General features: G+C 43.7%; 2 long non-coding RNA genes across 2 annotated transcripts; one reads left to right on the forward strand and one right to left on the reverse strand.

The window, feature by feature from the left end:
* Positions 1–3,668: 3,668 nt before the first annotated feature.
* On the reverse strand, positions 3,669–8,088 carry LOC121092206. The gene is made up of 3 exons (XR_005829224.1): positions 7,498–8,088; positions 4,625–6,218; positions 3,669–4,123 (listed from the first exon to the last, which is right to left on the reverse strand). It is a non-coding gene; the product is annotated as an uncharacterized LOC121092206 (long non-coding RNA).
* On the forward strand, positions 6,104–9,215 carry LOC121092205. Its single transcript, XR_005829223.1, has 2 exons — positions 6,104–6,191; positions 8,102–9,215. It is a non-coding gene; the product is annotated as an uncharacterized LOC121092205 (long non-coding RNA).
* The last annotated feature ends 9,640 nt before the right edge of the window (positions 9,216–18,855 follow it).

An 18,855-nucleotide genomic window follows, 5' to 3' on the forward strand; every position in this document is an offset into this window, starting at 1 on the left:
TGCATCGCCTGCGCCAACACAAACTGGCACTGCCTTTGCGGGGAACTAGGCTGAGGGAACAAAATCTGGCTGGCAATGAAACCAGGTGATACACAAATAAATAGTTTAAGATGTTCACAGAGCTACAGCCAAGTTCCACCAAGAGGGAAGGGCCTCAAGAGGTTTTTGGCTGCTCAGGAGGTGAGGTTGGAATGTTATGCATCTGAAATCCCACCCTGTTGTCACAGGGCCTGTCCCTGGAGTAGGAGAGCGGCAGCCAGACCTGGAGCATCCCTGGGAGGTGTTTGCTGTGATGCACGAGGCACCTCGGCTCCCATGCAGCAACTCCTGGTCTCCCCTTACACCCTCTTCCTCCTCGCCCAAACTAACATGCTAAATAAACAAGCTTCAAATAAAGCAGTGGCCTGCGGTCCAAAGAAAATACTTTTAGAGTGACACTAGCATGGCATTAACCTGCTGAGGGGGAATCTTTTAGCTTCTAAAATGAAACCAGTTAAAGAATTACAAGTTTTTTAACATGCGGTGAAGTATCTTTACTGGAGCCATGACCTTCGTCCTCTGTTGACCTTCACAGATACAGCTGTGATGCTAAGAATTAAGCTTATCTTTCAAGAACAGACACTGCTGCCATAAACTCGTCTAATTTCTTCATGAGAGTGGGAACAAAAGAATAGGCTTTGAGATAGAAGGTATTACCCAGAAAAGCAAGACTTTTTTTTTTTTCCTCCCCATTTTTCAAAATAGCTTTCTTATGCTGCTAACTCTTTTATTTACAAACCAGCACAGAATTTAAATTATCTCAGACATAAAGCCGGTTATCGGTTTGTTATTGATGCCTCAACCTCTGTTTGTTTGCAGTGCTGCTTAGTTTATTGTATTTTTAGATTTGAGACTATGAACAAAGCTTCAGATATCTTGGCTATTTTATTTCCTTTAGTGACCAAAGGAGTTTTCATTTCTTCCTCAAACCGGTAAAACAAGCCAACAAACAAACAAACTCTCTAACATTATCTGCGATGTCATCTGTTTCATTCTTAGCCACCTACTTTACAAATAATAAAGTAACTTGGCACTCTTGTAAAGTTTGTTACTCAAAGGCAACGTGCGATTTTCCCCACCAAAGTCAGATGCTTCTGTAATGAAAGAGTTTGCTCAGGTTAAGCTTCCTCTGTGCTTTGAGCTTCCCTGGGTGCCGCTCCTCTCTCGCTTACAGTCCCAGTGCTTCTAAGGAAGAAATACAGGAGAAACCAGAGGGATCTCACAGTCCTCTTCCTTCCACTTTGAAAATTAAGCCTAACCTGGCCAGAAGTTCAGGGTGCATCATTAAAATTATGTTACAGATGACTTTTCAATACGAAAGACAAAAAAAAAAAAAAAAAAAAAAAAATTAAAAAAAATCAATGGCCTGACTTGGAAGAAGACTCGGAGAGGGTTCGTGCCTCCTGCTGCAGGCACTGCAGCAGATCACGGCTGCAAAGACAAGGAAGCGCAAGTCGCACAGCGCATCGCTTTGGTCTCCGTCTCTTCCAGGTGAACCAACCGAGCCTGCTGCATTCCCCATGCCACTTCAAAAATCATAGAAGCAAAAGTACTAAAAGTGTAAACAAAAGCAAAAAGCCGCGCATATACTCTTAGTACAAGGAGACTATTTAAACCCTGAAATGCGCCATACTGAAAAGAGCCCTTTTGCGCTTGGCATAGTCCAAGTGAAAGCTGGATTTCTGAGAACTATCGCATGTGCTAGGAAAGGAAAATATTCGTAGTGTTCGCTCCATCAGTCAGCGCAGTGTGTTATTTCTGGACTGCATATTCTGTGTGTAGACTCAGGATACAGTGACAGTTTGTCTTTCCTTTTCTATGGGAAATCCACTAGCTGATCTCAAGGATTAAATGGAAAGAAAAACTCACATCACTTGCAAAACAAAACCCCACTTCTAAATCAACTGGCTCAGATGAAGCCAGAAAACCACCCTGAATGCACATCAGCACAAATCACCTGGAAGCAATAAATAATAGCTTTCCAGTTACCCAGCAAAGAATGTTCCAAACCCATTTAAACTTTGAATAATGCATTGTAAGGAGAACTACTTACAAAACAATTAAAGATGGGCTGGGATACACAAATAGTGGAGGTTTCCTGCCACCCTTCTTAGCTCAGCAATAAAACAAGCCGCTCACGTAGTTAGGGAAAACAGTGCAGTAGACCCCACAGCAATGCTGTGAAAATCTGTCTATAACACAACCTTGCTTGAGACCTCAACTTCAAGATGGGTACCAGTTCAAATACAGACATTTGGGGGGGGGGGAGGAGCTGCCTATTTGCACTAAAAAGGTATTTATTCAGATGTTATTCAGGTTTTCAGACTAAATACAACTGTGTGATGTATAATACAGAAATCCTACATCCAGAAAAATATATTTTCAGTGTGCTTAGCTCTTTGTTACTCAAGAAAGAATGAATCGGCAGGCTCACAGGTGCCCGCTCAGGTTGCAAGACTACCATCAGCAAAAGAAAGAACAGCAAAGGGGAACAGTTGAAAGAAAAGAAAAGGAAAAAAAAAAAAAAAGAAAAGAAAAGAAAAAAAAAAAACACCAAAGAAAGAAAGAACAAAGAAAAAAAGTGAGAGAGAAACATGCCTTGAAGCTTTCGGAGGAAGAAAAACAAAAAGGTTCAATGCACAGCACAGTGTTGCTACTTTTTCCATAATCTCATGGCTTTGGGTTCCACTTGGTCTCCAACGGCTACTTTTTGTCTACCTGGAGCATTCACGTCCCTTTTCCTTACGAATTCTGTGGTGCCAAGCGACAGGCTCCTCTTCAGCAGGACGCTGATGGCAGCTCCCTCCTCTTACCGCCTGCTCGCCCCGGTGTCGGCAGCATAACCTCTCCACCCAACAGGGTTAACACTGACCAAAGGGTTCGAAAGTTATCAGGGAGGGGAGCGAGACGCACACAGAGAAATTGCAGCAAGTTTCATTTTTCGAACAGAACCAACCTAGAACGGAGTTCTCTCCTTTCCTGTGACTCCGTTGCCCAGCCGTGCCAAGGGAGAGGGGTGGCCACTGCGCCACTCCCCCGCGCTCCCGCCCGTGGTACCCAGGGACGGTGACCCGGGTGACCACGCACTGATGCGCAGGGACCAGAACCTCGCATCAAAAACCTGCTGACCTGCAGACTTCAAAATAGATTCAACGACAACAACAAAACCCCAATTAACAAAGTCAGTCTAGGTCACAGTTTCTAAGTAAGAATGATTAGGAGAAGCAGAAAGGAGGCTTCCTGCAGCCACATCAAATGGACTGGAAGAGTTACTAAAATGTTGTAATCATTTTATTACAGTAACTCAGATTAGTATAAAGATGTTCCACCAGAGACAACCCAAAAACAGTACAGGCGCAACACAGCAGATCGCACAATAGACACCACCACTATATAACAGCTTAGGTTTGACTCTGGGCAACAATTACTCTTTTTAAATTTTTTTGAAAGGAAGATTTCTGTTGATGTAAGGCTCCGGGGTCTGTGAATTTGGAGCAAGCTATTATGAAGATAATTAAAACAACAACAGCAGTGATCAACACAGATGCAAGTAACCAAACAGCAGATGCTAAAGAGCACTATTACAGAACAAATGTATGAGACTTCAGTAAATCTGAATTTATGAGACCTCAGTAAATTCAGGAAATAACTAACTGGTCTATTATCCAAACCTGATAGTCACAGGAATAAAATTAAAACAAAAAGGGTTCTTAAAAAAAAAAAAAAAAAAAAAAGAAAAAAGAAAAGAAAGAAAGGAAGAGCTTTACAGAGAAGTAAAGGGTCTCCAAAGGAAGATACAGATAGCATCTGGGAACTGTTGTGTTTTGATTCTAATTTCCACATGCAGTCAAGCTCCGGCCATCGTGTCTGTGGTGCTCCTGGCTAAGTGCAGTTTGCTTTTGCACAGGAGAAGCGCTGGCAGGAACAGTGGAGTTCTGCTGTCAAAGCATACATAGTTTTCCCATTCACAAGTACTTGCTGATCAAAAAATCCGCTATAGACGTGAACACAGCTGCTTGGTTCTCCGCATCCGTCGTGAAACGTGGAACAGCCATCGCGCTCCATTTCATGTGCTAAATATTCACTAACAAGAAAAGAGAATTGAGCTGTAGGAGTCAGCTGCTTTCGTTAAGGAATCTAAACCGTACGGTGGTTTCAGACACCTTTTTGAAAAAGATTCAAGAGTTACCAAGAAGCAATACCTAGACTAATGCAAACATGGCTCTGGTCTAAATAAAGTGTAAAATATGAACAGCTTGACAGACCTCAGAAGGCTAAGCCTTTTTAGGAGTTATTGGTTATATTTTTTTTTTCCACAATAGGAAAAAGAAATCTGTCCACTTAACAATTGGGATTAGGTTAATTTTCTTAACATTTTACTGAAATAATCACTTTAATTGTCATCTTCTTTTAAGTTGTATAATAGTTGTAGGCTCAGGTCTGTGGAATTTAGTAAGAATGAGATCAGCAGGGTTCCACAGAAATGATCTCAGAATCTTTAGGTCTTGTTATTTCTCAAGAAATTAGAAGAAAAAGGAATTCCATAGTAAACATCCAATTTAAAATGATAAATTGAAAAGTCTACCTTTTCATTAGATCCAGTCAACATTAATTATTTATTGAGTGGAATCTGAAAGGTACAAAGCAGCTTTTTTCTATCCAGTGTTCATTTTCCAAATTCCATTTGACTATGCATTAATGAGATCACACTGCAGAGAACGAAACGTGAACCAACCCACTGTGCAAGTTTGCTAATCCTCTACTCACTACTCGCTGAAACTATCAGAAAGGTTAGGCCTTCCACCTTCATAATGAAAAATAGGCACGAAATGAAGGAAACCCATATTTAAAGAAAGAAAAACTAGAATATTAGAAGGCTTCTGAAAAACCTGAACAATTGGGGAAGGCTGGAGCGCCCTGCAGGATGGTGTTATTGAGAGGGGTTCCAAAGCAGGGGGTATTTCTGGTGCTGGTTTCTGTAAAGCAAGAGTGAAACAGGGATACACGCTGCAGATTTCAGACCAGAAGGGTTGCAAGGCACAGGCAAATATGTTAGTCCAAGTTCTTCAAGCAAAGAAAGGATTACTGTCGCTGCTTCTGACCAGGTGAAGCCCGCCTGGCCGAAATACAGCCCAAATGTCACCTGCAGCAAGGCAGGGCTTGTGCCCGGCCACCTACACAAGTAGCGAGGAGAGTCCAAAGTGAATTTGCTGGGTTTGTACAAATACACATTCCCCGTACGGCACAGAGGGGACCCTCTGCATGTGCACGTTGCCGCCACACTGGTGGAGACAAGATCCACCCGACAAGCAATTAGTAGAAGCTCAGCTTGGTTCATTTTATGGCTTCGAGGGCAAGTTACAAACCAGAGGGCAACAACATCAGGGAAAAACCAACCCAAACCCAAGCCAATTTCCCACCCCCACACATCCCCCTGGTTTGGAGAGCAAGTATATTTGTCATTTGGGATTACAGGCTTTGAAGGAATCAGGTTTGCCAACCCGATGTGTTTCGTTTGCTCACTTAGAGTGTCCCTCGCGAGAGGAGCAACAACCGAACAAACACACGGAACAGCTGTGTTTGCATTTAAACAAACATTAATTGATGGAAGTAATGAGTAACCTCAAAAATAGTTTAGAAAGTTCATAGCATCCTCCAAATATTTGTAGACTATTCGAATTTAACTCATTTAATTACATATGTAATCTTTTATTGCAACAGTGTCTAAAAGCAAGGAGGGGAAGCGGCACCATGTTTGTACATCTGAGTATAACAGACAGAAGCAAAAGATTAAATCCAGGTTCAATACTTTGAAAAGTTTCTTGACAGTAAATCTACCTTCAGCCTCAAGTTTCCAGAGGACACAGTTAAGTTACACACTTCTGCTATTTAAAAAAAAAAAAAAAAAAAAAAAAAAAAAGAGGAAAAAATATTCTAGAAGTAACCAAACAGCTGTGTCTCTGGCTTACTCCACTTCTCCACCTCCTGCAACTGTACTGATACAACCAGTAGATATATGAGAAGAAGTTAGTATTTACAGCATCTTCTCTTTTGAGAAAGACGACAAGTCCTAACCGATAGCTTAGGGAAGGCACACGGACACTGCCTGGAGCCCCAGGAACGGTGAAGGAACCCCAGCACCCCTTGCTAAGGTAACGTTACCCCATGGCTGCGCTTAACTGGAGAAAATGGAGAGAAAGGAAGAATACATTTTAGACATGCACATAGCCCATCTTTAAAGAAATTTGACAGTATATTCCATAGAATAATTGGGAATAAGAATAATCTTATTCCATAGAATAAATCCATTTAAAAATTGATGGTATATTCCATAGAACAAGACAAGATTTCTTACCATATCCTTTATCAAGTGGCATATTCCTGGGATGTCAGATATCACTGCTTAGACAGATTTTACTAACCCCTGGTTCCACTAAACTCTTTCAGTCACGTACACTGTCACACTCTGAAAACAACTGGTCATTTTGAAAGAGGAAATGTGACTTTCAGGACAATTGATTTTATTTTTTAATTCATCTACTTTTCTGAACATCTTAGCCAAAAGAAGTTACTAGGAAACTGTCTTCTATTTATTTACCTTAAATTTCACGCCTATACTTAATTTATGTTCCTGTGATACTTGAGCCACTTGTTTCTGACTTTCTTCTACGGAAATCATGGTAAAAGGATCCTTGAAGTACTGCATGAAGACAATGCAGGGCGCCGTTCCGTAGCACAGGATCTGTTTGCTTTCGGTATTTCGCCTGGTCTGTAGTTGGGCCAGGCCAGCTCCCAGCTGCGTGCTAACGAGAGCTGTCGGGGAACTCTCTGCAACGCACCAGTAAGCCGAGAAACCACTGAGCTGTGCGGTGGGTGAGTCCCAAACATGTACCTCATTAATCAGTACCATGCCTCTGGACTGCACGCCTGTGAGCTGAGCGAGTTCCACCACGGTTTATTTTATTTTCTGAAGTAGGTAATTGGAGCCAGATGATATGCACAGAACATTCATGATTTGTTCGATTTAATTTTCCTAAAACTGGAGCAGATAGCACTGCTTAAAAGGATAAAAAGAACGCAATTCTAACATTGCAACACCAGCAGTTTAGGGGACTAAATAAATAATTCTCCCCGATCAGGCCCTGATGGCAGGCACACAAAGCTGTAGGTGCAGGGAACGCACAGCAGTAGGCACCGCTAATTAACTACGTCTAGTCAGAGAGACTAATTGCTTTGCCAGCCGCCTGAAGTTGTTCTACAATCCTAGATGCAGTTCTAGCCTGTCGGTTTTCGCAAGCCCAAGTAAGATCTAAATCCGAATGTCAGTCTCTCTCTGTTCAGAACTTTAACGTCATTAAAGTTACAGACTGAAAGACCCAGTCCTTTCATGTGAGTTACACACAAAGTTAGACTAATTTAATTTATTGGGACAATTCAGGTGTATTAGAAATTACTTACATGTTTGCAAAACTCAGACTCCTAGAGGCCTTCAGAGGGTGGGAAATGGAGGTAGAAGAGGCGGAAGTTTCATGTCAAGGAGGTAGCACCACATGTTCTTAATGAGCTTCTGGATTTCAAACACCACATAAAGCGAAGAGGTTCTATATGATTAAGCGTGTGCTGCCAGTCTGTTAAGTTTAATGACAGTCTTTAGCTCCCCAAAGACCTGAGTTCCTAGATCTACCAAAAAAAATAAAAGGAAAATGCTTATTTGGACAGCAATTCAGCTCCCTGTGCGTGTTTAGGATTACAGACAAACCCCAGTGAAGCCCCTGAGGTCAGTCAGATGGGAAGGTTGGGCAGATAGCACCCTTCTGCTAAGCAAGAGTCTCAGCTGAACACACACATACGTGATCTTTCTGGGTTGACGTGTGTAGCGTACACCAGCAGGTCAAGGTGATCAGGCATGTAATTGCATTCGCACTCAGTGTCTGTGTGTTTCCTAAGGTTGCGTGGCTAAAAGAATTCACAGCTTTGAAGCAACTATAATATTGAGTATTTCAAATATCTATAGATGCTTTTTCACATTTCCCATTATCAATATACTTCTTTATGTATACAGGAGTGAATCCCGCTGAGGTAACCTCTACAACCAGTTCTTGGAGTCACGAAAGATGCAGCTTACCTCCTGTCCCTGGGCTGCCCTGGCTGGAAATAACGCACATATTATCGATCGCACTCAGCACAAGCAGTTGTCTACTGCAGCAGTTCCCAAACCAGGAGCTAAACCGATGCAACCCAAACCCAACCCACTGAATTCCAAGAGAACCCTCACACGCAGAAATCATATCACACCTCCCTAAACCCAAAAGTGAGGTTGCCACCGAAAGGATGAGGACTCTTGCTCCACGGCACTGAAGTCACGTGCAATTCGGTGTTAACCTTCTGCATCCTAAGCGAAGCTAGCGCAAGGAGTCACTAGGCAATGTGTCAGCACTCAAGAAATTTATGAACTGTATAGTTGTGAACGATTAAAAACAACCCCCCTCTCTGAAAAACCTCAATTTGTGCCAGGGACTTGAGACTCATTTCTTGGGGTCATTAGGGCAACCGGCAGCATTACCGCACAGATTCGAGGCTTCTCCGCTAGCAAAGTTAAGTGTCCTGCTGAGAAACCTGTTTCATGCACCATATTGTTGAAAAGCTTTTAAAATCTGCAGCCTTTTAAGAAAGACGGGGGGAAATGTATTCAGTATTTATGTAAAGGATTAGGGCAATGTGTAATGGAAGAGCAGCTCGTAGCGGGTGACTGCGCGGTCCCTGCGCGCCCGGCGGGAGGTTCCTGTGCTCAGACGGGCAGCCGCGCCTCCAGGTACATCGGCGCTGTTTCAGGATATACATTTTTCACTTCTGGAGAAGCTAAACCGATCCCAATTTCTGATCACAAACTCAGAAAATACACAAAAAGCACCGGATACAATTTGTCAGGTGAAATTAAACAGTTTTGAGGCCATAGATCCCAAAGGTTAAAGCTAAAAGCACGATCTACAGCTACTTATGCTGCTGCGAGCGCTGATCTCGCACAGCAACCATGAGATTACCGTAGGCAGCACGCCGAAGCCGTTCAGAGGCTAGTTGGATATTTTACAGTTTTCAATTATTTCTCACACACAGTTTTCAAACCCATACTTCGCCACGTGAAACATTTTGCCTTAGTAAATTAAAGCTGGAAACCACGCCAGGCTTTGTCTTAATCACAAGAATATATTCTTCAGATCAAAATCACACGATCAAAGGGTCATTTTTATTCTTTAGCCATTACTTTAGGAACGGCTGGTCATTGAACCAGGCACCAGCCACAGCACTTCTCCCCTGCAGCCAGCACCTCAACCAACGAGCCGGCTGATACCACAAACGCTGCGGCTTGCGCCCCGCGCAAACGGGGATCTCTGGCGCTTAGCAGCCCTCGCAGCCATGCCAAAACAGTTTGCCTAGCCACAAAAAAACAACGCAACTATTGAGTAACGCGCTGCCTTCCTTTCAGTACTCTCACATCCCGTTTTTAAGGTGCTTTTCTCCGTTTTTCCTTTAAGTTTCCCTACACCGTTTATTTAGTTTAATGATTTTGCCAAGGAACAAACCACCCAGCAGGTACAGCGAGGGGGGTGTGTGTGTCTGTAGTTTCGCTGGAATATGTCCCCACAGAGACCTGCAGGGCCCCAGGAAGGACCATGACAAGGAGCAGAAACGATCCTTGATGGCTCCCTTCCCACAGAGCATGCCTCACGCTGCTGAAGCATCTCCTAGACTGTCTCAAAGCACAACTTTTGTCCTAGATAAAATCTATTTTTAGATAAAGAAACCCTGTAAAATATCTGAGATGGAGAAAGAATGAAGTATGCCTCTCGCTAAATACTTTTATCTTCGATTTGTGATCTGTGGCTAGATATATGAACAAAGGAAAAATATACCATTTTTCCCATTAAAAAATGTGGCTGCACCAAAGATTTCATACCACCTTAGAATTCCAAAGAGGAAAGACATTCAGAGATTAGCAACATACACCTCTCTCTTTGTACCAACAAACTGCAACCGGTTAGATTAATGACAAAAGTAGCTTTAGCGAGGGCTAACATGAAACAGGAAAAGTGTTTCCTTCCTCTGGTTCCCGAGGGCTGACTTCCTTCATGAGGCGGCATGTCTTCGGTACGGCTGGCCAAGGAAGCAGCTCCCCTGCCCTGGCCACACCGCACAGCCATCCCGGCAGAACACGCACTGGGAGGAGGGGGGAGAAAAGGAAAAACTAAAAAAAAAAAAAAAAATTAAAAGAAGAAAACAGAATATGCAAATTCACCCTGGCCCCTGCAGGAAGAGAACAAAGGAATGATGACTTCCATTAGGCTCTGGTCACTAGAAACTATTTTAATATTCACGGTTTTTTCCTGCAGAGATGGAGCCACCAAGGGGTTTGACACGTGGGAGACGCAGACTCAGCGTCGGGGTTAAGGGAGTTCATGGCGCTGCCCTTGGGTTGGACTCCAGCGAGTCTGGCAGCCTGGACGAACCGGTCTGCAGGCGGGCAGCGATGTCTAAGGGCAGCCAAAGAGGTAAGCAGGAAGCACAGTGTCTAAACTGGACTCCCTAGACACTTCATTTTTATGTCTATACATACAATGTTGATGTTTCATTTGTATTTTTATTGCCAAGTTTCCTCTCTGGGGCTGGCCTGGAAAGAAGCACATCTTGCTGTAGAACTGAGAGTCTGTGAGTAGAAAAAGGAGATGGGAAGGTGTAAAGTAAAAATATAAAATAGAACTGTTGACACACTGCATAAGGAGCAGGTAGACACTAAGAAGAACTATTTAGTTGATACTCCTGCCTGGTATTCCCCCCCAGATGGAGGTTAGGGGCTGAGGTTTCCCTGCTCTGAGGGGACCCTCTGCCCCTCGATGTCACACCACCAGGAAAAGTCCCGTCCGTGCAGCAGCGCCCATCTCTGCTGTCACCTGTGCTGCAGCAGCCTGGGAAGCAAAACGCTTCTGCTGCCTCAGTTCCTGACAGCCAGGGACTGCAGCAGGAACGAAAACAAGTTCTGTCTTAGTTTTGTTCTTGAACTTAACCAGGAGCTAACCCTGTTTAAAAAACATCAATTCTAGAAATCTTTAAATATAGTTATAACAGTGGTAAATATAACACTGCAAAAGAGCTACTCTCACCTCTTGCCCTATGTAGGCATATAGCTCCTTCGGAGAACTACAGACACAACGGCTGGAATGGCTATTTACCGTGAAGGCATTACGAAATTAAGCCATTTTAGCCTTTTCAGGAAAAAGCAGCATTCGGTTCACATCAGTTTTAGACCGAGCGTGAAATTCAAAAGCAAAGAGTTCACAAATAATCTGCAGGACCAGCAGTTTCCAGGGCCAGACCCAAGTGCACTGCGGCGCAGGGTCACATCACCGCGGCGGCAGCACCGCACACAGCTGCACCCCGGGATCACAGGCAGGGCTTTGGGTACAGGTAGGAGTATCACTGTCCACATTCTTTATTAGTTAACACTCAACGCTTGCCTTGAGGATGAAAGAAGTTGCCTAATATGCGGATCCAAATATCGGGGTTATCATGGAATATCATCTGTGTTCAATGGCTGTCTCAACTGATAGACTCCTACAGCACAATACACAGAACATATAGATTTTTTTCATATTAATTTCTCTTCCTAATTCATTTTTTTCAAGTGTTGCAGTTGCATCACGAACGTGACATCAAACAACTTGTTCAGGCAGCCCTTTAAGCCATTAAGCATAAGACAACAGGCCTGGGTTTTATTTTAAATTCTTACCCCTAGGAACAATCCAAGCAGCAACAAGGGTATGATCCCGAGAGGCGAAGTTGTACGATATCGGACTAGACCACCCAGATGCTTAAAATTAAAATACTTGGAGATATATCAGACCATAATCCTGCTAAGGTCACACAGCAGGTAAGGTGTGGAGGTGGCTGCTCTCAAAATTCTTTGCAAAACCAGGAGGAATGAGCAACAATTAGCAGCAGTCCTTACTGTCAAACAGCAGACCACGTTTTCTTTCTGGCCAGCAGCTGGCTCGTTAGTATTTGTAAAGTATAGCGAGATCTACCAGCAGAAAGTGTGAGGGGGGGAAGCACATCACCACCCACGCATTACACAGACCTGCGTTAATGTGGCTCCTTTGAAACCTAGTCTGAATTAAGAACTACATAAAACTTTGATGTAAAGCAAATAGTCGTTCCGCTCCAAACACAAGCTGGTTTTGTGCTTTGAAGATGCGTGGCAGTAAAGAGAGGGAAGTCACAAATGATTTCCATGGGAAACATATGACTCCGCAGTACTCCTGGCGTTGCTCAGGCATCTGCTCCTGGGTCTTCTGATTACATTGTGAAAGGATGTGAAACCTCAGAAGTACAATTTCTTGTATATTTTTACGTGTCATGAGCACAATGAATGCGATTGCTCCCTGGGGCCAGCCACAGAGCATGCTTGTTGCTGGAATCGGAATGCACTGAACTCAGGGTTTGATCTATTAAAATAGACTATTTACAGCTAAGGTTTCCTTTTTCAAGAAACTTCCCCTTCTGAAATCTCAATTTTTGTGTACATTTAGAGTTTGATAGTACACGTATGCTTACATGAGGATGCACCATCACTCCTGGTGCACATATTATGGGTGTAGTACTGCACAGTATAACCCATTTTCCCTCAAACGTGTAGTTCTCCACCAGAACTTAGCTGAGGAGCCCAACTTCCCTGTTTCAAGAGGCTGGAGTATTTGCAGGACTTATAAAAAAAAAAACAAACACAACCCACCCTGCATTTCTGATGCTATAGTAAGTAAATTGAATAAAAAATAACTTTCATTCACCAAAAGGCAGGAACAACCCCTGATGGACTAACTTCAGCAGATGACATGTAAGAAAACACATTCTTAGAGCTTTACAGGCAGACAGATTATGTGCTTTTATTTACCTTACTGGGTTTTATCCTGTTCTTCCTGCACTTCGCGAGGTGCCTGGGCACCTTGGCAAGCCCTCCTGCTGGGTGCCCCTTCGCAGCCTGCAGCCGCTTTGTCCTTACCTCCTGCCCCCACCCCACCCCCCCTTTCTGGCGAGCGTCCATACAGCGTGACAAATAACTTCTGACCCACCATATGAATTCTACAAAAACGCTTTTTAATTAAAATGTCATTTGAGAATCCCTTCTTATCCTAGCATCTGAAATTACTTGAAACTAATATTACACATATATTTGTAACTCATATTTACCTTAAGTTTTAAGCTTCTTTTTGTCATTTTTGTTTGTTTGTTTGTGTGGGGTCTTTTTGGTTTGTTTAGGGGATTTTTTTGTTTGTTGTGTTTTTGGGCGGTGGTTTTCTTTTAATTTCTAGCTTGCGTTAATTAAGAAAAACCCCAACAAAGTAACTTCTCTAAACTAGGGCAAACAAAAGCTAGGGGTTCATTCCAGACCACATGCAAGGTGAAAGAGCACATTAGCTCTTTTCAAGACAAAAATAAAGATCATGTGAAGCATGTGCCAACTTTCCATAGATAACTAATAGACAGCAATTTGACTTCCTAATTGCATTTCTGTTTTTCCAAGGGCAGAGGAAAGAGAAGAGTTTCAAGGAAATGAAACTCCCCAATTACAAGTATCAGCATGATTATATTTGCTCTGTCTGTGCTGAGAAACATGATTTTTTCTTTCTAAGACCAGAAATAATGCAGAAATAAAGCAGATGTTATACCAAGCGATCCTGAGTTAAGGGTGCCGCATGAATTCTCTGGTTCACGTAGACAATGTTGTGGGGTTGACAGACGCTCGTACCCAGAGGCATAGTGACCCTCCTGATGGTGACAGGGACTGGAGCATCCCGGCTAGTCGCAGCTTCTGAGCAGCGGCGAGCAGATGGAGCTGCCCTCCAGCACGCTGTTGCTTCCCCAGCACTGCCTGCACAGAAGGTGTGTTTCATGGCTCGGGTGAAGTTTGCCGTGTTAAATTAAGCAGACTCGGTACACCGCAGATGGTGTTTTATCCATCACGCGCCTCACATCCACATCTCTTCGATGTGCTGAGAAATGTTTTACTGTACACCGCATCTCTCTTTAAGGAAATATTTCCACTACTTTGGCAATAAATGAGCGTTTGAAACCTCACAAATTATCATGAAGACTACTGATTTTCCATCAAAAGCAACTCAAAAATACACTATTTTTTATTCCTCCAGTACTAGACACGCTGTGACAGGGATGTGGCACGAGAACGGAGCCCTGTGTCACAGTGCATTTAGAGGTGCAGTGCTCCAGGGAGGATGGGTGGGGAAATGCCGACGCGGACAGGAGCTCTGAGCCGTTCCTTAACGAAGCCTTTCGAAGCGCTCCCACTCTTTGGAAGCTCAGGAACACGCTCAGCCTGGGATATCAAGCTAAAGATGATCAGCCAGGCTGAATGGTAGAGTCACCTTTAAAGCTGGTTGTCTGCTAGTTCATGGAGAACCTTTGTATTCACCCTGTCAGAGAGCAGGACAGCCGAAGTTTCCACCGTGTTAGTAGTTAAGCAGAAGTTTTCCAGAATCTGACCATTTTTTGTTGGTTTTCTGCAATGGGTGATGAACAACAATCCGTGGGCAAAACATGAGAGCTTCTCTTAGAGTGCTGGTTATTGCACATAGGGTTGGGGTTTTTTGTGTGTGTGCCCACTCCTACACCTCGGCCAGCCAACAGAACCTAGGCTTTTTTGAAAAACTTCCTCCGTGCATATTTTTCACTTGTAGTTTCTCAGCTTAAAGCGCATAATTTTCCTGGCATTTGTTAAACTCAGGAAACAAACCCAATAATGAGCGCTGTTACAGGCAAAGGGAGAAGTAATTGAGCTGCCATGCCAATAGTTCATAAAGCTTAAATCATTCCAGCAACTGCTCCATATCGTTCCTTGAATGAAGCCTAACTTAAAAGAGAAGCTTGAACTTGCAAAAAAAAATACAAAAAATTTAACAAATCCTAACAAACTGATTATTACAATTCTACCTCAAAGCGCCACATTGCTTCCTCTTTCAGAGATAGGTTACTGCGTTCTGCAACAGCTGCTCCGTGACTCGTAATCAGAGTTCGGGTTCAGCGATTTAATGCAATTCAAAAATCTATACTAGCCGTGATAAAGCCGTCTCGGAGCAGACGGCACACCTTTGCTGATCCTGAGAGCAGAACTCCCGCTCAGGGCAGCAAAGAATCAAAGTCTGCAGTCGGCAAAGTGGACTGTGATTCTGTGAGCAGCTGTAATTGTCATTCTGATAATACTTTACTAGTAAGAGCAGCAATGCTTTAGTTCCTTCTCATTCCTGAGGGCAGCAGCCCACGCAGGGAGTTGATTTGTGTCAAGTGCTTGCCACAAGAATTTAGAGTCAAAGTTTACCTTGAAAAATAAAGGTTTAGGCTTCAAATCGATAGCCTTATCAGATCTGTGGCACCCAACCTTTATGTTTATATCCTTCTCATTCTAAACATTTCCAGAATCTGAAATGAAAGATGAGTGGTAAAGGCAACGCTGTATTAACTTTTAAATGATGGAAGGTCCTGTCCAGATTTCTCTCTGATTTCATTAAACAGCGTTTAATGAAAATCACAGGTGAAGTGATTTCAGAGCCTGCTTTAGAAGGGTGTTTGGCTCTCCGGGCACATGGAACCACCGGCATGCGCAATTTGAGCAGTGTATTATTTTATATATTAGAAGAACAAAGCTTGAGCAGGCAGGAGCAAGTCCTGCCTCCGTCCAGAAGCACAATGTGTGTTGGTAAGGGACTTTCTTGCATATAGGGGAAAAAAACCCAAATCCAAACAACAAGACCAACGAACCACCAGACACAAAGAAAAGGCTGTCACCACCTAGGAACTTCACGAGCACCTTTGCTAGAAGAATCTAAAACTAAGTGCAAGCTTTTGCAAAACCGTAACCTTTACCAGTGCCTTGGATTGCCAGAGACTTCTGTTTAACAGAAGGATCTGCCCAAAGTGTTGGGAACTTCTAGTGAAATTTCAATGCTTTAGTAATTTCCTCAAGGACCAAACACAGCAGTGTCAAGAGTTGATTTTAGGGTGGGTTTTCTTCCCCAGCACCAAAAAAAAAAAAAAAAAAAAAAAAAAAAAAGGAAAGATACAGGTGGAATGCCAGACGTCCTCTGTCAGCTTCTCAAAGACTAAAACAAGGAGACATTGGAACCGGCCGTGGCACGGCTCCAGCGGCGGTAGGAGGAAAGCTTGGGCTGCCAAGAATCCCAGCGATGGAGCACAGAGCGCTGAACTTTGCCTTACATAGCGGCTGACAAGCCCAGAGGTCTGCAAGGCATTCATATTTTCATTTAGCTTCACTTGCTTACAAAAATGTAAACTGTGGGAATCCGGGGGGGGGGGGGGGGGGGGGGGGAAGAGGGGGGAAAAAAAGCAGCTTCCATCGTCAGTTACTAATTCATACTGCGTTAAGGCAGCAGGCACAGGCCAGCTTTCGCTACTCCAGCTACTCCAGATTTTTTTTAACGTACCTTCTGATAAACACTTTTCCCCCTGTATTGGCTGGTTAGGTCAAGAGGTGAGTAAAGGCACCCTAAGGGCCCTACTTTGCCAGCAATAGCCAAGGCAAAACCTCCCGTGACATGCCTCACATTTGCATTTCACTGCCAAAGTGTTTAATCCTGCCCCTGGACAGCTGAGTGAACAAATTCCCAAACCCTTCCACAGCCATTTTCTTAGGTTACCTTTGCCAAAGGGCAACGGATTCATTCTCGGAGGGGTTTTATTGTCTTGATTCTTTGGCTTGTTGCTATGCTGGTGCCTTGCTGTGGCATCATGCTCAATCTTACCAGTTCATTTTCATACACCCGGTACCCTCCAAAGCACAAGTCAGCAGGCTGGGGCTAGGGTGTTAACTAGCTTTGTTGTGAATTTGGTTTAAATCAGAACAGCTTCAACTAAAATAAATAGATTTTCCTCTTCACTTCAGTGAAAAAAAGCAAATAAGTGAGTTGTTCAGGTTTGACATTTAAAAACATCTGAATGTTGCACTTCGCAGAGTTACTTTTGTTTAGAGCATGTTGCTTTTCCAGTCATGCTTTGGATAAGGCCCAATAATTTGGCTTTCCCAAAATATATTTTGGAGCACATGTTCTTTTGTTGTTGATTTTTTGCAGGTTTTGCCAAGAATGTTCAAATGTTTGAGGCTGAGCAAGATCCACAGTTGGTTTTTTTCCCCCCTCCCTTCTCAAGAAATCTTTTTCCCCAGTTCAGTCACAACTGATCTCTAGTTTTATTGCCCAAGTGGAAACTTCAGTTCTAGATCACGGACAGAGTTTGCAAAGGCTTTCAGGTGCCTCACTCCCATATGAACAACAGCAACCACTAAACTCCACGGAGAACTGTGCTGGTATTTCATGCTTTCTCAGCAAGCACTGTGCTATCAGGTCAGATTCTTTCCACCTCTCATTCCCTGCCCCTCCCTGCAAAGGAAATACCAAGAAATTGTTCTCTGGAGGAACACGTTCGATTTCAGGGACACTGGAAGTTGCCCTGTTACAACCCCACTAATCTTCATGCCCCTCAGAAGCCAAATGAGCTGGGCAGTCCCTTGGTAGGGTGGCTGCTGCAGGGAGCTGGGAGGCCACTTGCTGGACCCTGGCCACCCCCTAGCTCTGGAGGCTGCAGCGGCTCCCAGGGGAGCATCTTACACACGGGCTTTCCCTCTCCCGACGAGGGATGGGCTGGATGTGTCCAGGGGCATCGGATGTGCTGCATCCTATTCTCTGCCTGAAGATTGAGGGGGAGCTGTGAAAGCCAGCTTTATGGGACAAGGGGGCTGCTGTAGTAAGGGAACCCAAGTGCCTTCCCACAGTAAAGCACCTATTCAGGGTCCCTGCTGGGGAAGCTGGAGGCGGAGATGCTCCTACACTTGCTATTAGCCAGTGACACAGCAGGATGGCAGGGCAGCGGGGAGAGGGGATCTGTGCAAAGCAGTCCTGTGTGAACAAAGAAAGGGGATTTGTAAACTGCTGAAGCATCCGTCATGTGAGTTGTGTTTCCTTTTCAGTTCTAATTGAGATTTTTAAGGCAGCAGGAACACCACTTGCTGCTCATGATGCTGTATTTCTGCTATGCAGAACAAAGCCCCAACACACGACAGTCACAGTAACGCACACCCGGCTGCAGATTAAACAAGAGCCTCCCACACGCACATCCCATATTTTAAGACAGTTGAATCCCACCTTTTCCATTATGCTTGTGTTCACACTTAGGCCATCAGGTCAAGTTTCCAGCCTGACAGCTGACCTCTGACCACGGTGTTAATTTTTTCTTGTCAATGTCAAATAGGTAACCACAACCAGAACCCCACTCCAGGAACTACAACACCAGTTGCTACATCTGCACTAGCAGCCTTGAGAAGATTACTAATCCTTCCACCCGTGTGCAGCGTGACACATAGGTAGGATGGTACAAAACCAAGGAGTTGACCCTGCTGGGGTTGTATTTCAAGGATTTCAGACCTTGTTAGTTCAAGCTTAGTTTTCTCACAAGAATTAACATATCTTAAAAGAGTGCCGTAACAATTATATTGAACATAAGTACCTTTAGCGGCCACTGTATCCATTTGACTGAGCCCTCCCACTGTACTGTATAACCCAGTGTGCTCCCATAGTTATTATTAATGAGTGATACATTAATAGATTTACCATATAATCACAGATAAAGCAAGAGAGGAAAACTGTTACTAAGAAACACATGATAGCAAGTCTTAAAATACTCTGGGATAGGTTTGAACTACTTGCTAGCTAGGAAACTGCTGAATCATACCCGTAGGCTCAT

This window comes from Falco naumanni, chromosome 8, assembly GCF_017639655.2.
Source record: "Falco naumanni isolate bFalNau1 chromosome 8, bFalNau1.pat, whole genome shotgun sequence".
NCBI lineage: Eukaryota > Metazoa > Chordata > Aves > Falconiformes > Falconidae > Falco > Falco naumanni.